At 38.5% G+C, this 20,943-nt stretch overlaps 1 protein-coding gene across 6 annotated transcripts in view; it reads left to right on the top strand.

The window, feature by feature from the left end:
• ELMO1 (engulfment and cell motility 1) overlaps positions 1–20,943 on the top strand; it is a 521,159-nt gene that overhangs the window by 380,384 nt on the left and 119,832 nt on the right. The window contains exon 1 of one of the 6 annotated variants that reach the window (XM_037510323.2): positions 9,983–11,279. The exons of the other annotated variants lie outside the window; for them this stretch is intronic. The gene's annotated coding sequence lies outside the window, so the exon portion shown is untranslated. Of the gene's footprint in view, positions 1–9,982; positions 11,280–20,943 lie in introns of those variants that run through there. 6 annotated transcript variants of the gene reach the window in all.

Here is a 20,943-nt window from a genome sequence, read left to right as displayed (position 1 = left end):
CTTATTGGCATCCTCTAGCCTCCCCTTCAATCTCTTCTCTTCAACCTAAAAAAAAATACCAAATCTCTTCTATCCTTAAAAATGATTTTTCAACTTTGTTCTTCTTTCAGAGTCTTAGTCAATCTCCTTCTTTTATTGCACTGCTAAGCTTCCAAGAAAGGATGTCATCCCCACTTGTCTACCCCCTCCACATAATGTGACCTGACTTTCACCCAGTCCACGCTACTGAAATTGCTTTGTTTTGGTCAGCATTACCTCCTAATTTGCAAGTCCAATGACCTCTTCCCAATGATTCTGATGTATTTCAGATGTCCCCATACATTGCTTCCTGGATCTTCTCCATTCCCTGGCACTGCCACCACCACCTCTCAATGACCTCTTAAGCATCAGCATTCCTCAAAACTCTCTTCTTCTTTCTCTCCTACCACCTCCTTCCCATCGACAATCTTTCTTCTTCATCATCTTATGCAGATATCAATTCTCTCAATGAATGGACGCTCAAGGATGAAGCACAAATACCTCAAACTCCATGTGTCCCAAACTGGTTTAATTATTCTCATAGCTCTCTTCTGCAGGGTTCTTTCTATGCTAACTCTAAAAATGATATGACTATCCACCTGCTCTTAAACTCATAATTTTGGAGTGATCCCTGGCTTCTTCACCTCTTCTCCATAACAGGTTCCCACCTGTGTATGAGAAGAGATCATCTAGCTTTTACTACTGCGACTCTGCTTCCTGCCACCATCATATCTTGCATAGACCACATTTGTCTTTCATTGTTTTTCCTGAGTCTGGACTTAGCCCACCCATAAGTTCTTGTTCCCTTTATTTCCAGAAACACCTTTCTAGACTATAATTCTTCTCATAATAGATCCATTCTCAAGAAACTTGACTCTGGTTTCTTATAGCACAGTAACAAAAATCCACATTCTTTTGGAAACCATGCTTTCAAACAAGAGGCCTATTACAGTCTGCAACACACTCACTTCTAACCTATAATTAATCATAATTCCCAAGCATGCTTTGAACATCCAAGTCTCTACTCTTACCTCTGTTTCCTCAGTGAAAAAGGTCCTTCATCCTTTCCCCTGAAATTGTGCCCATCTTTCATTAATCATGGCCCTGTTCCAGGGCAGGTGGGGTCCTTCCTTCGAGGCAGAATTGTTTCCTCTTTAAGTACACTTGTTCATCCCTTTTCTTTATAGCACTTAACAGACTCAGCAGTACATCAGATTTGAAAACCTGTGTTAGCCAATTAGTTAGCTTTGCACATGTCTCAGGCCACCTCTTGTTCTACCTCTTGGCTGTCTTAAAGCAATGCTGCGGAATCTTGGAAGGACTCATAGAAAATCATGCTCTTATAGTTAGTTTTCTATACTCTCTCCTTCTTGACTTTTCTCCTGAGAACTGGGAGGAATGCTTCCTCACCTTTCTACCCAGGATGCTTACCAGCAAAATGATATAGGTGCTGCCTAGATTGAATTTTTTAGCCAGCCATTAATGGGAGAGTAGGGGAGGGAGAAGAAGCAGCTGATATTTCTTTTTAAAAACAATTTGATGATGTTTTAAAAGGAAAAAGTATTATTTGGAAAAAAATTTTGCAAACTATAGAACAAATTTAGTGAAGTGAATTTAGTGAATTAAGTGAAGCACATGAAGTGGTAAGAGAAAGAGTGATTCTCCAGAGTGATGATTTCGGTTAGGGCCAGGAAAAAAATAATAAGGCATTTCCAGGAGAGAAGGAAAAGGATTGGTTTTTTTTTTGTTGTTTGTTTGTTTGTTTGTTTGTTTTGTATGCTTTAAGGAAACACCATTAGATTTTGTTTTGATGGTATTTACTGCCTGACAAAAGCCAATTGATTTTCCTGGCTGACATGTGCTCCTGCACAGAAACTGGGGCCTGAGCTATTTGAAAATACATTCACATTCCAAAGTAGGCTTTGGTAGAGCCTGGGAGACTTGCACTCCAGCTTTTGTGAAGTTCATTGCCTTACCTCTACTTCTTCCTCATTTATGAGCAGATGACTTGCAGCTCCTCTGCCAAAGAAAAGGAAGAATTGTCATCTACGGTGCCACCAAAGGGCCACTTGCTACCACTTAATATTTCTGTAAAATTTTAAGAAATCTGTTGGGGCAAAGTTCTGGTTAGCAAACTCACCCACAATTGAGGACCTCATTTATATAGCCTGCAATACAATGCAGCTATTTAGAATCATGGACTTTCCAGGGAAGGGGAAAATGTGTGTGCTTGTAGATGTTTGCTCCACTATTATTTGTAATAGCAAGAAAATAGAAAATAACTCTAGATTAAGCAATGACTACATAATCACTTAGTATATGGGTACATTTATTTATATGTTCAATTTTTCTGACATTTAAAATGATATTTGTGAATACTATATAAATATAAGAAAATATGTTAAAGGTGAGTGAGCAGGGTACAAATTTATATTTTAAATAACTAAAAATACAAACTAAGGTATTCGGATGATCTTAACAATGCATAGTATGGCTAATTATAGTTTTCTCTCTTTTTTACTGAGGTAACATTAGTTTAAAGCACCGAGTTTCAGGAGTACACATTCACACCTCCAAAATTATATATGCCGCACCACACACTCCAAAATCTACTTACTGTCCACCACCAATCCATCCCCTCTGGTTCTTCTCACCTCTCCATCCCCTTCCCCTCAGGTAACTTCTCTTTTATTATGCATTTCATGTCACATATTTTCTTTACTGAACATGTGTGTTACAGTCATTTCTAAAATAATAATTTTTAAATAGGTGGGTGCAGAATTGTCACCAGGCATCAGACGTGATCTGATCTATGGTGCTAGTCTAGAGAAAATTTTCTCACCTCAGCATCTCAAGTTATAAATTCAGGTTTGGTTTGTTTATTCTTCCTTGAAATAAAGCATGGATTTGAGCCAGATGTGCCAACCTAGCCAGTACCCAGTATCTTCAGCCTGAAGTTGATTGGTATTCAGATTGAAAAATGCTCTGAGGCTCCATTTGAGGAAGACTCATTAACTGGAATGTAGTTCTGAACAGATGTGACATCCTTGCAGAAATAAGCCGGTTGGAACACGGCACTTGGTCCAGCATCTGGGCTGCTTGTGAAGTGGGTTTCCATGAGGGTCGGGAGTGTTTTCCAGTGCACCCTCTTCTCTCTAAGGCTGGAGATTGCAAGAGTGGGAAGAGGAAGGAATGGGAGAAAACATGAGATGAGTCAGTAAGATGTTGTTAAAGATATCCTCACCTCATAACTCTATTCAGGGTGTTAGGTCAAATGACAGAGAAATACTCGAAAGTCTTTTGTAACTTCTCTAAGTGTATAGGATTTTAATAAGTACTTGTATTCTTGACTAAGGTATCAGAGATATCTAAAGATGATATTCCTGGTTTTGTGTAAGTAAATCTGACTCTCAGGAGTTCACAGTATTAGAGATAGGTTTGTAAAGAGATAATTATGAAATATTGTGAAATACAATAGCAAAAGTTCATACAGCATATAGAAATAATTCAAAGGAAAGGAGGACTTTAGTTAGATGGACTCTAATGTATGAATAGAAGTTTACCAGGTGAGCAGAACAAATTTAATCAGAATGAATACATGAAGAGAAAACATAACTAATAGAGCTTTATTACTTTGAAGATATTAAGGCAATATTCTTGGCTTGGCATGCCAAGACTTGAAAAAATGTGAAGCAAGATGTGAAAGCACATTATAGGCACATTCTAAGCATTAGTGGACTTTGTGGCCAAATATATTGTTTCGGTGTATGTACAGAACAGATGAGATATCTAATACACAATATATCCCTTCAAAATATAAGCAAGATAATTTATTTAAAGTTGAAGAGATAATTATTTGAAATATGTTCTTCACAATTCTGTGTGTGTTGCTGTACTGAGAGTATTGTAGGTGATGTAGTTTAGAAATCATGTTTCATATTTGCCTTGGGATGACTTAGATAGGAAGCATTTTTTACATGTAAATGGATTGACTGTTGGCCTTTGGGGAAAATTTTTATTTATATTATCAAATTAACTCCCTCCTATAATTACTGGCTGAAAGATACAGGCAAGTACTTAGAAATAAAATAAAATTGGATTTTTGTCAGACTATAATTGCTGCACAAATTAAATTTCAGAGTTCATTCTTTGTGAGAGTTAGGAATAACCTGTCAATATCATTTGCCTAGGGGTCATGGTTCACATTTCAAAGCTTCATTTAATTGGAAGTGGAACAAAGGACAGTTTGAAGCAATCTGGCTCTTACAAGCTGATAATGAAGAACTGAGTCTAAGAATAAGCCTGTTACTGCTGTGGCAGCACTGGTTTGCCATGAGTGGGTACACTCTGAGTTAATTTTCCTAGAAAGGTGGGGGTGGGGGGTGGTTGCTGATGTTCATTGAAATTCTGGGCATGCAGTTGTGAGATGATTGGCTTCTGACAAAGCCCACTTCTTTACTGAGAGACAAAATGAAAATAACTAGATTAAACAGAACTCACCCTAGAATTCTACATGGTGACCCTCTTGGTTTTGTGGTGTGGGTCCACATCTGGCCTGCTACTGACTTTTCAGACCCCTTTCCAAGCAGACTTCTGCTTTGCCTGTCCTCTTCTACATCTCAGAACTTGAGTATCCTAGAGCTGACTCTATAAATAGCTAGTACTTTCCACTTCCTCCCTGCCCTTTGGGATACACTACATCTGTGTATCTTCTTGATCATTTTATTTTTCCCTCTTGTTCAGCAAACCCTCCACTTTACCTCACATCCCTAGCTTACTGTTTCTGTTGCAGTGAATATGTATCTGTGAGCAGAAAAAGTAGAGAAAGTAAGGACATCAAATGTTAACTATTTGAGAAAACATGAATTTATTCTTTACCAAGTGCAACAAAACTTGTCCTCTGATTGAGAATATCAGAGACTAATTTTTTTTTCCAAAAGGCAGAATTAATCGCATGTGAAATTGATATATTTCAAAACTAGAGAGGCTTACTTATTCATTTGATCTGAAAATCAAGAAGATGTGATAAGACCCAGAAGCTTCCCTTTTTCAATGGCACAGAAACTTTTTCTTCATCTCACCTAAAGAATATCCAACCATTGGCCCCAGAGCATTCTACCACCATATTGCGGGTATATGTGCTTGGCAAGATTGAGCTGTGGATTTTGGCATTTTCATTTTTTTTTTCCTTTGGCATGGTTTTTCTTCAGTCTGCAATTCTGGAATGCATTTCTATGGTATATTTGGAAATTTCAAACTGGCAAGATGATAAGCTTTCAGATTTTCACCAACTATCCCTATGAAGAATTATAAGATATGCATCATATTGGGCCTTGCTCTTGTGCCCGATGTTCTTTTCAGATCAGCCCATTCCAATTGGACATGTCCTTTATACCCAAAGCCCAGGACTTGGCTTTTCAGCTCTATTAGTGTAAATCATGGTCACTTGTAAGAGTTGAGGTTGTGGAGGAAGGAAGAAAAAATGTATGGGTTGGACAGAGACAGGTTTGTATGATATAGATCTCATTTTATTTCATAGTGTTTGTAGATTTTTTTAGTGTTTGTATATTTTAGGGTATTTTTATGGGAAATGCAAAGATAGCCAAGTCCTGGGAAATAAAATTTCTCATGTTAATTCCCTATAAATATGAGTTACAAAATTACTCGGGCCTTGAAATGCCATCAGAACAGTTCTATCTGCTCCAGATCCCTTGCTTATGGAATCCCTCTGGAAACATGATATAATATACTACTTAGGGTACTTCACAGACAGAAATGTGAGTTTGAATCTTTTGTCCCCTGTTTACTCAGTAGTAACTGTAGACATACTACATAAATGTCTTGTATCTCTGTTTTTCTTTTTGGAAAATGGGAGTTTTCATGGTTTGGGCCCATTATAAGTGCCACATATGCATTTACTGGTTTCTTTTTTTTTTTTTTTCTCATATCCTCTCTTAGATGTTGAAACTCTGTCACATGGAGATTAGCATTCCAGGACCTAAAGATAAAGTGACAGTATAATAGGCTTTGGAAGTTCTGCTTATGCTCATCTCACCGTGTAGGTGAGAAAAAGAAAAGCAGCTGCCTGTGTTTGGGGATTTTTCTGTAGAATATCATAATGATTATCTCCTCTTGGGAGAAAAAATATAGTATTATTTTGACCATGCTTAGTTGAGGTTTTATGTATGTTTGGGTTTTAAAATGCACCATATAAAAAAATCAGAGATAGTTATATCTTGGTAGGCCTAGCTGAATAGAGAAGTATCTGAACTGACATAATCATGATCACAACTTTGTCCTATTAGAACTGAGTCCTACCTCTGATTTCACGCCTCTGGGGAACATGGTCTGTTCTATATGTTTGCACACTGCTTGTACATGAGTGTATATTGGGGGTGCTCAGGACTAGAGGTGCTCCAGGAATAGCTGGAGATGAACCTTCTGCAGTACATACCTAACTTGGTGAATTTTATTGAGGTTCAATCTGACCAAAATGATTTCCCTTTTAAGAATGATTTAACTAAGCAAAAATGGAGTATTAGTTAAAATTTGTAAGTAGCTGAAGAAAAATGGAAAGCTAGTTTAGAAATAATTCCACCTATCTACATTCACTGCATTTTCTGATCTAAAATTATAGATCACCTAATAGAATTCTTTTTGATTTGTGAACTTATTTTCAACATATTGCAGAGGTGTATTACAGTAGATGCTAATAATACATTTAATAAATCATGTTTATGGAATAGAATTTAATTAGCTTGAATCTGCCCCAAGAAAATGCAAGATAAATGATAACCAGCAGTGACTATACAAAACAGAGCAGAGAGTATAGGCTCTAATGTGGAAGTGAAATAAAAAGAGATTTCTCCAGATTTTTATTCAGAAACCCAGGGATAGTTTTGCCTCTTGAATTTTCTAGGTATTTGATGTTATGATTGCCTCCCACTATTTGTAGACAGCACATATTAAATTTAATGTTTTCAGAAGTTTGATGGTATTCTACAGACAATCTGTTTTGAGCCTCTGGACTGCAAATCCATTAGATGTATGCTTTGTACTTATTCTTGGGGGTTTAACAAACAATTCAAATTCTAAACCAATAGAATTTAGTTTCCCTGTTTTACTCTTTTCATTACACAATCTAGAAAGGGAAGAATACCAGTAATAGCCAAGTTAACCAGTCCAGTCTGTGATATCAGTCACCACAACACGACTAAACAAAATTCGGCAGAAAAATGCTTGGGAAGTTTCTCCAAAGACTCTAGCTGTGTTGTATGAAATGATTTCTCTGAATATGTAGATGAAGTTGCTTCTTTTTCAGAACTAAAGCCATTCTGGCTAGGTGAGACAAAGAGCTTTCTTGCAAGTTTTCAGATAGATGAGGGAGTGAGGGGAAGGTAGATTAGACTGAGGGCTAAAAAATATTATGTTTACATTGAAATTGTGTCTTTAAAAAAGGAATTTTTTAGGAAAAAAATTATCTGAAGAAAATTTATGACACTCCCTAGTGAGCACAATATTATATCATTTTCCTAACTTATTGCTGGCAGGTCTGATAGCATTTCTGATTACCTGCTGAATCTGGTCTTTAGGTATGAACCTAAATCATAAACCTCTTCACCTGCATAGCTCCTGAGCCCCAAACTGTCCTGTATATCTCTCCTTAACTTTAACTTTGGGTTGCATGATACAATGGGAATTAGCAGTCATCAAAGAAAAATGGTCTTATTTTGATGGAGCCAGTCCTTTGGGATAGCTTGAAGTAGTCAGATCCCCATTATAATATATATACTCTCTTCCAGTTAATACAAGGATTAATTTGGGGTTAGTCTTCTCCTCTTTTATGTAAACAAATATCCCTGCAGTGATTCTGTAACTGTGTTGAGTATAAGTATTTTCTGGCATGCTGGGCAACATATCCCAAGACACCACTCCCCATAATTCTGGTTTAGGGCCCCAGGAAGCTGGATTTTAATGAGAACTCCAGATGATTCCAACAGGTCATCCGTGTATATTACTTAGGGAAAATAGAGATAGAATCCTTTGCTTGGAATCCCTTCTCTGCCTCTTTTTATCTTTGTAAACTTGGTGAAGTAACACAACCTCCTTGTGCCTCAGTCTCCTCTTTCTACATACAAGAGTAACAATAATGCCTCATAGGTTGTTAGGAAGTTCTTAGGGTGTTAGTTAGGGACAATGTTCTTAGGATGTTTTTTGACCTACTAATTAATCAGTAAATGTTAGTGTGATCAGTCTTACAAGTTATGGATGCTTTGAAATAGATGGTTTCAATCAGATTGGCATCCTATTAATATGTTGTTGAGATCAACTGAGAAATATATTAAAATACATTGGTGTGCTGGGGGTCAAGGAGTCATTTCATGGAGTGACCTGCCATAGCTCCTAAAATAAAAGCCAAACTTTTTAAGGTGATGTGTACCCTGCAGGTCTGGCCTCTGTGTGCTCTCCAGGTTCATCTTACTAAAAGAAAAAAGAAAAAAAGAAAGGATCTTTTAATCATTCTCTCTGTCTGTCTGTGATTGGCCACATTTGGCTTCTTTATTCTTTTTTGAGATGCCATGCTCACTCCTAGCTCAGGCCCTGTGCATGTATTACTTTTTTTTTTTTTTTAAGATTTATTTATTTATTTATACAAGCACTGGGTGCAATCAGAAGTGCAGGAGGGTGAGAGAATTCACCAGAGTGGGGAGCAGAACAGGCAGACTGACGACGAAGTACACTGCTGAGAGGAGCAGCGGGGGTGGCAGGAGAGGTCTGTGTGCCATGTGGGACCCTTGCGGGGGGCCGGGGATCGAACGGGCGCTGCAGAGGCTGCGGGCAGCTTCGCAGCCCAGCGCTCAACTGCTGCGCCACCAGGGAGGCCCATGCATGTGTTATTTCTTATGAGACACTGTTCACTTCACTTGCAATTCATTAACTTTTATTTTTCCTATAGATCTAGCTTAAATATCACTTTCTCTGACATGCTTTACTTTACCTCACTAAGTCTATTTATTATTTGTGCTCATAGCTTTCCTTCATATCCCATCTCACAGTTACACTTTAATATGCTTTGCCTCATCTACTGTTGTCATGCTGTAAAACAACAACCATGTCCATTGGTTTTGTCACTAGTACACTGTTTGGTATATAAACTCACTAAATATTTGTGGAACAAATGATTAAAATTTTGTTGAGGAAAGACTTAGTTGGAATGACAGAGACTGTTTGGACAGTCTTGGGAGACTGAAAGGGTAAAGGGTAGGGTCCTTATGGGAGAGGAGAAGTTAAACATGGTCCAGAGAAGTGGTAGAGAAAACCTAAGATATCCAGCAAGGTTGGAGGTAGTCTCAATAGAAATGAGAAAATTGCCAGTGTTGGAGGTGGGTGTTTGGGAGGCAGAACTCAAGTGAGAATTCCTTCCCAGGCTCACAGTGGAACAGAGAGAAAACCCAACTTCTACACTGTTGAGCCAGAGCTCAACACTGAAGATGGATAGAAATGTGGTGTAGATGGAGAGTCCATTAGGAATAGAGGAAATCCAGGGCTACTGTTGTTTATGAGACAGTGGTAAATAGCTCAAAAATCAGAGATGTGCAAAGAACAAACATCAGCCCTTCTCTCCACACCACCTCCCCTGACACCAAAACCTGCCTTATATCCTGAATGAACTGAGAGCACCAAGTTTGTGGAGACCCTTAGAAAAGAAAAGGTTCTCTTTGAGATGCATTAATATGGGACAAAGAATAATACTTTTTCTAACCTCCGTAAGCCAAAATCTAAGCCTTCTTTGACCATTGCCATTTTCAGTCAATCTCTGTAGATTTAGGGCTTTCTGGTGACCCACATATGATTACCACCATCTGATCCCCCTTCTGGGTCTGACAAGTCCAGGCAGCCATTCTTTACTCAGTGGTGGCCCCTGCTGTTAAGAAGGTAGCAGCACATTAATTCTGGTCGAACTACCAGAATTTGGAAAAAGCAGAGGAGCACTGTGAGGGGATGAAAATTGCCTGAGAAAATTTCCATGGAGAGTCCCAGAATATAGTGAGCCTTTGGTGAGGTGCTAATATGGAGAAGTTGAACCTAGAGATTTTGTGCTTAAAAATATTTTACAAGTTTCATTCCAAAGGTTTCCTGGAAACTACTGAAGTGCCCTCTGAGAAATGCCATTGTAAACTTTTACTTAGGGATGTTCAGGACTATTAGATGACAAATATTTAAAAGATACCCCACTGAAGCTTTAGACTAACTACAATAAATTTTAATTGAGACTGTAGGCACTGGAGGGGCTGTTTATGTTTGTTTATATCCTGAGTCCGAATCAGAGATGGATCCTCTCAGGGGAAGCCTGCTGGGGCACTCCTGGGCATGCAGGCATTGCTGGGTATGGGAGCTCCCCTCGCGTGCATATGCTGTGTGTGACAAATGAAGCAGTTACATGACATTTCTGGATAAAAACTGTATGTGAAGAGGAGGGAGAAAGCAAACTCAAAATCAAATAGAAGTCGGGAGAGGGGGAGAGATGAGATTGTGGTTGATTATGGGTCTGGCAGCAGATGTTCTACAGGAATCCAACTCGCTGCAGCCAGTCTGTTTCCATGGTAACAGAATCAGTAATTATTGAGCCTGAGTGCTCCCCCCACTCCGCCTTTCTCCCAACAAGGTGGAGGCTGATGAATATGAACTATCTCCAGCCCATCACAAGCTCTTTCTTTTTCTTTCCTTTCTTTTTTTTTTAGTTCTTTATAAGAAAAGTGGGAGTATTGAGGAGTACTAAGAAAAGGAGTTATATTTTATTGTTATTTATATTATTCAGAGCCTGGGGCACTAAAATTGAAATGAAGTTTTTTTTTTTTCTCTGGCGATACTATAAGAGAAAAGCTCTTCCTAGAAAAGCCGATGATCTCTGAAGATCCTAAATAAATGAGCAGGAGTTTCCCTGAAATGGAGGCTGCCTGTGATTGGCTGATCTTTTCACAATTCCTGCCAATTGGAGCACCCCTGAGCTCCAGCTCCATAAACATAAGCAAAGCTACATGCTTATTCTTCTGGACTTGAAGTGTATACCATTCAAAGGTGTGAGGCAGGTCTCCATTCACATGGCTCAACTGGAAACCTGTTTCATGAGCAAGTATAGTCCGGAACCAGCTGGTGTCCTAGCACATTGTTCTTCTTGGAGACGACTCTAAGTCATTTGGTGGTGACAGCAGCTCAGCAGCAGTATTTGTAGTTGGAAAAGATGGACTTACGGGCGCTTGGTGAGTAAACCTCAGTGTTACATCACTGTCCGCTGGTATTAGCAGGCTGAGCAAAGATGTAGCTTTGTCCTATTGTCTACCGAGAAAACTGTGACTTGGTTAACAAGCACACGGAAGAATGGCATTATAGGGTTCCCGTGTGAGCTTCTTTATTCCAAGGCTGCATTCATTGCTTAAATATGATCAGTTTTATAGTTGACTGCATTATACTGGGACTGGTTTGTCTAGTTAGGTTTAGTGTGAGGAGTAAGTGCTGCTTTTTATCTCTGAGTATGAATCCATTTCAAAAGAGATGCTTTTAAAACTAAAGGAACAAGAGTCAACCTTTTGCATTGCTAGGAAGAAAGAATGGTGCAGGCACGGAGCCGTGAGCTGCTTGATTGTGTTGCTGGTGTTTGCATTGTGGAGAAAGATGTTATTACAATGGTCTGTCAAACACTCCTTCAGACTCCAGCCACAGAGGGAAGCATCTCTTTTGCATGAGCTGCTGTACTCTGCTTGAGAAGTGTGCACCCAGCAAGTCATGTACCTTCCTTCTTTTGTGAAGCCAGCTCCAAATTGAAATATGTTCACTCTCTTTTTAAAAAAAAATAATCACAAAAATGACTTTAAGTGCAATCAGAGAGATTTTAGCTGTCAAAAATTGTGCTTTGAAATACCTGTTTTTCATCCACTTAAACCTCCGAAAACCAGAGAGGGTTAGCAAAGTTATATCCAGAGATCGGCTCTTTGCCAGAAAAGAGATGCTCTACTATCAGTCTGCTCCCTAGGGTTTAATTTTCTGAAACTGGAAATGAAATTTTCAATTTTGTCGGGTAGAAGCAGGAAGAATAAGCAGTGCAGTAAACAGGCATTGGAGGGGCAGAACAAGGAAGGAGAAACTGCCTTTAGGGACCCTTCTAAGCTACAAACTTAAAAATATATGTAGCAAAACAGAACAGAAACACTGTGAGATTCCAGAGAGCTATAATCTTTCTGAACGTGGACAGGAGAGGTATTGCCTTTGACTTGGGTGCAGAGAGTGGGGGCTTAACTTGGGCTTCCATCTCTGCTAAGAACCTCTCCTAGAGTCTCTGCTGATTTTGAGGCTTCATCACTGTTACTTTAAAAAAAATATACATGATTTCCTATCTTATTAGCCAGGTAGGCTGATAGCACACTTGATGTCTTTTACTTACCTTTCACTTGGGTTCGAATAGAGGAAAAGAGAAAAAAGTGTTTTCTCATTCATAAATAAATGCACATGAAATAGTCATATACAGAAAATCTTGTTGGCTTGTCCTTTTTTCTTTCTTTCTTTTTTATGGTTTTTGGCTTGCCCTTAAAAACAATGTCCTTTTTACAGAAGAGAGTGTTGTGTGTCTTCACGTGGCTCTAGAATGGAATTTGCTGTGTCCTACATGGCATCTGTGACAGATGGGTAAAGAAACAAGGGAACTAGAGAGGTTTCAGTGTAGAAGACTTGAAAGCAAGGCCAGTGCTTTGGTGTCCAGGAGAATAGAATAGAAGTATTCTGTGACCAGTGAAAAGGTGGTGCTGCAGGAGGAGATGGAGAGTTTTCTATCTGAGGATGACAGCACACAACACAGGGGCAACCCGGTCACTTGACAGTGGCCTATTTTTTAGCTGAAGGTCTCTCTGGAAATTTAGATTGTCCTCTGATCCCAGAGGCTTGATATTCTCAGTTGAGAATTCCTACTTATTGAAGCCTACGTGTGCATACAACCTTGCCTCGCTGCAGCTCACTCCCCAATCACTGTGATACGTGCATAGTTTTGGGGAAGTCTGGGTCCTGGTGGATGTGCATTAAGTAGTAGTCACCCTATTAGAATCACCCTTCATCCTCTTTTGGTATCTTCTTTCTGTCGGTAGTGTCACTTGATGTGAGTGAAATGCTGGCACCTGTTGGCAAGAATGAGACGAGAAAAAAATTTTTTATGGAAGCAGTATAAATGGTAAAAAAAAAAAAAAAAGAGTAGTTATTAACCTATTTTTGCATCATGTAACTCTAAGAATTTGGAAGAAAGAAACCTTTGCTGAGAACATGCATTTATAAACTGTCACATAAGACATCGATGATAGGTCACTTCAGGGTAAAGTAGAATTGCTGTCCTGCATGAATGACAAACAGGGCTTGTTGCAAGTGGGACCATTGAATACTGCCACAGCCTCATCTCAACCACTGCTGGCCTGCAGTGGTTTTGGTACCTGGATGAGATCCTGAGCATTCTCATTCAAGTTCAAATTAAGTAGTATTGGGAATGATTCTACAACATGGTGGTTTTCTCATCTTGAGTTTGGAGGGTTGGTGAAATGAGAGTTATAGGATTTAAAATTAAAATGCTCTTTCAGGTGCCAAAATTAATTGTATCCTGTGTTGTCTGTTTGCTCTTGAGTTAAACAGTTTCTTCATGGCATTTGTAGGATGTGAGAGATCTTAGGAGGATAAAAGATAAAGAAAAATGAATTTCCTTAGCTTTTCAAGTGAACATCAGAATCTCTGCTATAAGTTAAACTGAGTATAAATATGTGGAATCCAACCCCTTGAAATTAAGCAGTGAGAGTTTTAATAATACGATTCCTCAGTTCTTCCAGCAATTGGAATAAAATCAGTCACAAAAGGAATGGCCAGCCTGCCTTTATCATGTACTGTGTGCCAGGCACTGTTCAATACATTTGTAACTGAAAATCTATTAGCTCATTGAATCTTTACAACATCCCCAACAATGCTATTTTCTTGATGAGGAAATTGAATCACCAAAATATTGAAGAACTTATCCACATTTATTCAGTTAGGAAAACTGGCAGCTGCTTGGTATTTTCTCACATGTTGATATACTTGTGTGCTACATTCATGGAAGGGGAGTGTGTGAGTCTCAACTATCAGTCTGTCTAGTGGAGTCAGGCTACAGGGAGTTGAATTAAACAATCATCACAATAAAGTCAAATTAAAATGGTCTTCTAGGGTGATTGGGAGACTTATTAACAATACCATTTAGGAAGAGAAACTTGAGCTAAATACTCAGCACCAAATGCCTATTTGTTTCCCTTCATGTGATGGTGCGATGCACCACCTCATTCTGCAGAGCATTTATTTGACTAGTGTGAATTGGGTAGTTTATATATGAGCCAGCTCCTCCTAAACATCTGTAAAAGGTGGAAATTCACCAGTGTTCCACAGATGCTCTTTGCTTGCTTTTGCCAGGAATGATTTACAGTTGTTGTAGCAAATGTAAGGGTTGCAAAGGGCCACAAACAAGAGGGAAGCCTATTTGGGGTGTAAATGATCTGCTGTGGATGTGCAAATCAGCAGGGCTGCCATGTATTCTGAAGACCTTATGAGCAGTAATGACAAACCCAGCTTAGAAAGAGATTCCAGATATGACAGTAGACATATATTGATGGAACAACTGAAGACTCAGAAATCATGCCTGAAAATCCTCAAGTGGCACAGTTTTCAAATTTTTCCCTTCAGAGTTGGGGAACATTGACAGGACTGGTGTAATGTGTTGCTGGGTGGGGGTTAGGGGCGAGGGTGCGAGTCTGTCATTCCTCCTCCTACTTCAACCAGAGCATCTCCACTTCTATCAGCTGGCATTCCTGGTCATATTAATGAATAATGAAAGTAAAGGAATTGACTGCTAGAAGGAAAAATTATTGTTCTTTTCAAAATGTCCATTTGACACATAAAGAAAGAGAAGATCAGCGTATATACTCAAGAATACTTTATAAGATGGAAAAATGAATCCATATTGCTATATGGAAAAGAAATCAGTAGGAATATTAGTAGCTTGTTTTAAAAACATGGATTTTGTTATGCATACCTAGTGGTATATGCTTTCTAGTAGTATACTAGCTACCTGTAGATGTAGGAGATGATTTATTAACTACACAAAAAATAATATTTCACAGGGACATGAGAGCAGATCTATTTCTGTATACAAGTTCATGTATATAATTTCAATTTTTTAGTAGTTGTAGTAAAAATGTAAAGGAATATTAATTTTAATAATATTTGTTAGCCCAGTATGTCCAAAATGTTGTCATTTCAGCAGGCAACTACAAAATTATTTTAATAACATTAGTTAGCCCAGTATGTCCAATATATCATTTCAGCAGGAAACTACAAAATTATTAGCAAAATATTTATGTTTAATTTCCTAAGTGTTTGAAATCTGACATGTATTTTATACTTTCAGCACAACTCAATCTGGAAATTGAATTTTCACAGGAAATCTGTATGTAGAGTTCATAAAATTTATAACTGTAACAGTAAATTTACATATGTATACAACTAGTTCCAAATATACTTAAGTTTTCCAGTACCTGAAGTGAGTATCAGTTTTTAAATGTAAACTATCTAAACTTAAATAAACTCTAAAACTTAGTTGTTCAGGTTCACTAGATGTGTTTATTGGCTTCCATAGCTACACATGGTTATCATCTGTCCTCTGGACAATCGCAGTGGCTGCTGGTCTCTCAATGAAGTCTCCTCATATACTAACTAGGCCACTTCATCATCATGCCAAGGTACCTTCATCTCTTCCATGAGGTGCCAGGAAGACGTGCCATGGTAACAGAGAAAAGGAGAATTAATATCCACAAAGGTGTTTGCCCATATCTGTCATGTATAGCAAAGTCAACATATAGCTCAATTCTGGATTAAAAAGTAACCCTTGATAGCTAACTACAGAACTGAAACATCAAAGGGGGGGAGGGATAAGAATAAAGAAGGAAGGAAGCACAGTAGTCTATAGTGGTGGAATATGGGTGAGTAGTGGTGGGTGCACTATGGTGATAATACCTGATGGGGGTATCCCAAAATAACTCAATTTAGAACAAATAAAGTATAAATAAATAAATATTGGTTTATCATCATACTTTTTAGCATGGGGGAACAGAATGGTGTGCCATTTCCTATTGCAGAAAACCAACATTTAGAGTCTGTGGCATTTTTCCATTCCCAGATATTTTGGTATTCCACTCACCAACCTTTGGTGCTACCTCCCTCAACTCAGGGAGCATGGAATTAATTTTCATAATAAGCAAAATAAACTATGATTGAGGAGCTAACTCTGTTGCAAACAATTCTTTCTGAAGACAAGTATAAATTGAAGCTAAGGAATGATTTAATTGCTATCATCTTACTTGATTCTGCAAATTTTATTCAGCCTGAAAATATTGACTAAGTAGTTCTTCCAGTTCATTTGGTCTTAAAATTCTTAACTTCAATATCAGATATTAACCTATATAGTTATGGCCCCAAAGTTTTTCTTAATGTTAAGCCAATCATGAAAATGTAATCAACCTCTCAAGTAACCTCAAAATCATGCTGTTTTAAAGCCTTCATAGAGGCATCCAGTCCCAGTCTCTAAAGATGTCCTGGCATTGACCATTTTGGCTAAATATAAAAGGTAGAAGAATAAAACTTACACTAATTTGGCCCTCTAAAATTTTCTAATAAAAAACTCAGAAATTTCACAAAATATTGAAAAATAGGGACAAGTTCATACTATTCAATACCATCCCTAATATCAGAGATAACTTGTGGTTTAGTTCTCCCCATTTCCAGCATGTTGGACAAAATCCCTAAGGAAAATGCCTTATGCACTTAAGCACACAACAAGTGTTTTTGTTTTTAAATTGTAAGTTCTCAGCAACTTCTTTCTTTTCAAGTTTTAACTCTTCTGAAAGAACACTGGCAGACTAAGTAGGTTAAATCATAGGGTTCAATCTGAGAACAAACGACTTGTTTTGAGAATCTGTTGATGTTTGGTCAAGCCAAAGACTAATATATTTAATCATGAGTGGAAAAAATGCTGTGGAATTTCAGTGAATGCAAACACTGGGAAATATCTTTAATTACATAAATAAAATTATCATTAAAATTGTCTTTGAAGTACCACAAAATGTTCAAGTGCATTAATTTGATAACTTATTAGGCCCATGTTCCATTGATCATAGTCATCTTTTCCACTGTATTCAATACTCCCTGAGGATCCTTCTTAACACAACACTGTTCACCACTACCAAGCTATCGGAATAAGCTTATGGCTGAAGCTAATATTTTATCTCTCCTAACTTCTTTCCTGAGCTCTGTGCCTTGCACAAGACTTTGAAAATGAACATACAGGGAATTATGATCAGTATGCAGAGTTTCAGGGATAAGAGAATGACAATTCTTTACTCATCCTCTTGCTCAGCTGTTTCTTGGAGGTGTTGCCATCTGACACAGAAAGCTGCAGCCTGGCACTTTGGAGCTTACTTTTCTTTTCCTTTGAGCTATAAGTGATGAGAGACATGTCAAGGAGAGGAGTTCACTGGCACCATTCCCAGATCTGGAAGCATAATGAAATAAAGTTTCATTCTGACTTGGTTGGAATTCTTATAGCTGAACATTTATGATTGCATCTAGGGCAGTTTGAACATCCACTTGCCTGGTAAGAGTGAAGCGCTCATCAACTAATTAACTCAGACCTTCATGCTGGCAACCCATGTCAGGGCCCCTCTAGGCAAATCATTTCTAAATAGAGCCAACAAGATCATGGGTCACAGGGGTGAAAAGAGCCCACTCACATCTAGTGGCAGCAGCGTGAAACCTTTATTTCAGAAGCTACACCCTATGTGAAGAGTGCTATTAAAGCAAGAAATGGTCTGAAGCTACAAATATTGGTTCTGTCCTTAGACCTAGGTTTAGTGTTAAGGGTTCAATTGAGGCTCAGGTTCTGGTGTGTTATATTCGTATGGTTCACTGACACTTTTTCTAGTATCCATAATAGTCATAGCCGAGTCATATTCTTCCAACTTTAGAGAGTGGTAGGCATCCAGTGTCAAAAGCTATATTCAATGAGCCAGGCTCAAACATCCCTGCGGAGTAAACATAAGAAGTTTTACAGAGACCTTATGAGTGATGCCTCTCTGTCCTTTCTAAAAATTCCCAAGAACTCCATAGATGATTATTTAACCTCTCTGGACCTTCGTTTCTTCATCTATAAAAGTGGAGTAAAGGTGCTTTCCTCACAGGGATGATGAATGAAAATTAAATTTGAGTAATGTCACTGTGTGAGTGATTAGTTAAATCCTATTGTGCTATGCAAGATAGTATGATTTTATTCCTTTGATAGAAACTTAATTTTTTCAAGTTGTGAAAAAATTGAGTGTACAGCTCAGCTCTTTGTATGTGCTGCAAAAGTGCATGTGATGTCTCCTCAGATCCTCTCCTAAGTCCCAAGAAGTGACTCCAAGCCTGCTAGTAGTGGAGGTTACACACAGAAGAAAAAGCACTGTATTCAGAGCCAAGAGTCTGAAGTAAGATTCCCAGCTTAACCACCAGTAAAACTGCCATGTTTCCTCTCCAATCTTGAATATTATTGCTTTTCATGGATAATATATAGATAGTATCTACTGCATCTGACCCACAGAAGTTTTTAGAAAACCATGAATTAACAGATTCCATGTGCTTTGTGGATTATAACATGTGGTATTTCTATTATGATTTCAAATCTATTATGTCCTAACAACTAAGCCTTGCTTATTGGGAAGCAATAACTGGAAACCTGTTTCTAAAGTACTATAAGCTCCAAGATGGTGATGTATCCTTTCCAGGTATTGGAAGTAAGTCAAGAGCAAATGATATTGTGCTTTTAGGCAGATGTCTGGCAGCATCCAGCAAGACAGTGACCTGCTGCAAGCAATCTGTGGCTTGTAAGTCAAGATGTTCTTGGTCTCCATAGATGTCCCACAAATCTTTCTGGACAACCAAGTCTTAACCAACTCTGTCTTTCTTCTTCTTGAAGATATTCTAAAAGCTTTGAAAACAAGATACATATTCTTGGTTCTTCCATAAGCTAGTTCCCAATCACATCTTGATAGCTTTCTTCCCCACCCTTGCCCCAGTTAAGAAAATCACAACTCTGGGTTACATTTTCTGTTAAAAGAGAAGAAGAGGTGATTTTTTTTTCATTTGTTATATTTGATTATATATTTACTGTAATTTACTAGCATCTTAGATCTTGAAAAAACCTGAGTCCTGGGATGGCAAATAGATTCCATCTGGTGACAATTTGGATATATTGACAGTGGCTGCCTTGACCCCTACATCTGAGGTCATTGGTCCCATCAGCAGCTAGGGGAGAGTAGCAGTGTGTGATTACTTTATTACAGGAAAGCAAGTGAGGCTCAGAGAAACTGATTGACTTGTTAATATGTCTCTGTTACAAGGTACCATGTTCACCTTTTCTTGGTTTCTCTGTTCAGTGAATGACCATATTTGCTGAATGCCTTCTGTATCAGGTCGAGGCCATGTCAGGATCTATGGCCATTTATGGATTAACCTATATGAAGGTTCATTTTTTATGGAGTCATTAGCACAAAGTTGAAATTGCCCAGAAAAGAGACCATGATTACAAAAATTTCCAACAAGCCGCATTTACTTATATAATCACTAATTCATTCAATTGTTCATTTAGACATTCATTTCCATACCTATGTGCATAAAGAATATCCACCTTCAAAAAATGGTTCCTTGAAAGGCTGGTGCGAGAACAATTTGAAAGTAGCTGATGAAAACAAATTTGTCAGTGATGGCCCTTGCTTTCTGCCTTCCTCCCCTCAGTCTGTTGCTTTATACGGCCTTTCTTTATATGGCACAGATTTGAAAATGAACACCTAAGAAAAACTGAATCATGAAATAATTTAAGAGCTATATTATGTTCAGGTTTTTCAAAGCATCTTACTAGGTGAAACCTAAATGAGCCACTTTACCAGAGGTTTTAGAGCTATTAGGTTATAACAAAAAAATGAATTTGCAACTGTGGCGACCAGGAACTGCTGGAATTTCTTGTCACCTGGGTAGAGGTATTGTAGGGTAAGGAAAAATGTCAGGCTTTTCTGCCCTCCCGCCATCAGGATAGATGATGGATCCTTGCAGTCCTGAATGCATGCCTGATAGCGGGCACCTGGAGTAGGGTGTGGGCATAGGTACATGGGATTCACCTGGGCTAAGACTGTGCTTTTAAGGGCGGCGTCATGTGGATGCCAGAAGAAGCCAAGAAGCTGAGAAAGAAGCAGGAGAAGCAGGAGAAGCCGAAGAGAAGCAGAGAGAGAAGCCCAGCAGAAGCCGAGAGAAGGCAGGAAAGCCCAGATAGTGAGGATTTGCTGGGGACTGGGAGGACTGCCAGCCTCCTGGCCCCCCAGCACCCCTGCCTGCCATATGCCTGGTGAACCCCAATAAAAAACCTGCAAAACCACTGACTCTGACTCCTCCTTTGCCCGGTCTGCTGGATCTGAAGACCTGCACTGTGTCCATTCCTGCCTTTATAGGTATAAATAACAGTGGATAGTAATATCTCTTAGCCCAAAATTTCCCACTGTGTGTGCATTCTCATCCCTGGCAAGACTGTCCTTAGAAACTCACTCTTTGTCACTTGTTTCAAGGTCAAAGCAATATCAGGAACACTCATTTGGTGGTTATAAAAATAATGTTCTCTATGTGCTAGACATATACATATTCATATATCTTTGTAGTAGAATTTCCCAAATATTTGTTTTATTCTTAATGCAGATATTATTTTAAAATTCCCACATACCATAATCTTTCAAGATACAAGTTTTTATGGAAGAGTGTATCCGTTATGCACAAAGGATGGAGGGTGGGAATTAGGGA

This window comes from Talpa occidentalis, unplaced genomic scaffold (assembly GCF_014898055.3).
Source record: "Talpa occidentalis isolate TD23 unplaced genomic scaffold, MPIMG_talOcc4v2.1, whole genome shotgun sequence".
Classification (NCBI taxonomy): domain Eukaryota; kingdom Metazoa; phylum Chordata; class Mammalia; order Eulipotyphla; family Talpidae; genus Talpa; species Talpa occidentalis.
This window is presented reverse-complemented; position numbering and strand designations above follow the sequence as displayed.